Below are 772 nucleotides of genomic sequence, written 5' to 3'. Positions count from 1 at the left end.
TGGCAGGTGGTACAGTCGGTTCTGGTGGGCAGGGACTATCAGCAGCACAACCCTGCCCCTTGCGGCTCCGCTTACGTCCCCGTCTCCTCTCACGCACTGTCTCCTTAGATGGGCCAACAATCCCCTCATCTTTTATGTCGGCCAGCCAAAACTCCTGGACCGTCTGGTTGCCTCCCACCACCACCGACAGCAGCCCTCTGCCTGGCATGGCTGTCCTCTCCCCTGTGACCGTCAGCAATTCCACACTGGTGGGAGTCCCACCCTCAGGGAGGAAGTCAGTCGCTCCGGGCAACAGTCCTCTCCTAACCAGGCTGATGGTGGATCCTGTATCCACCAATGCCCAGCAGGGCTGTCCGTTCACAGTGCCGTCCAGGTACAGGCCTCGTGCAGGCCCGCAGCAACCAACCGTCGGCCAGTCTAAGGGGAGGGAAACAGGTGGTTGGGGTGAGGGCCCCCTCAATGCCTCACCCCCTGTTCGTTTCCCGCTGGTCTGGGGCTCGGGGCGGGACAGTCCCGAGCCAGATGTCTGGGTTTCCCACACCGGAAACAGCAGTCGTGCCTGGGTTTCCGCCGTCGCTCCTTGGCTGGTTGGGCACTCGCACCGTCCGGGTGCAACTGTCTTTCCAGCCGTCTCAGCTGGAAGGTGCTCTCCTCAATTTCCCTCTCTGATTCAACCAGACTGGTGCCTACGGCCGTTTTAATCCCACTTCTGACACCAATGTGACGACCGCTAGCTCGGTTGAGAGGAGCTGGCCCGACCCCGGCCTATACT

At 61.5% G+C, this 772-nt stretch overlaps 1 protein-coding gene across 7 annotated transcripts in view; it reads left to right on the top strand.

The window, feature by feature from the left end:
• Positions 1–772, top strand: part of LOC109972594 (abl interactor 2-like) — a 34,129-nt gene that overhangs the window by 15,430 nt on the left and 17,927 nt on the right. The gene's annotated exons all lie outside the window — the stretch shown is intronic.

Source organism: Monopterus albus, unplaced genomic scaffold (assembly GCF_001952655.1).
Source record: "Monopterus albus unplaced genomic scaffold, M_albus_1.0 scaffold261.1, whole genome shotgun sequence".
NCBI lineage: Eukaryota > Metazoa > Chordata > Actinopteri > Synbranchiformes > Synbranchidae > Monopterus > Monopterus albus.
This window is presented reverse-complemented; position numbering and strand designations above follow the sequence as displayed.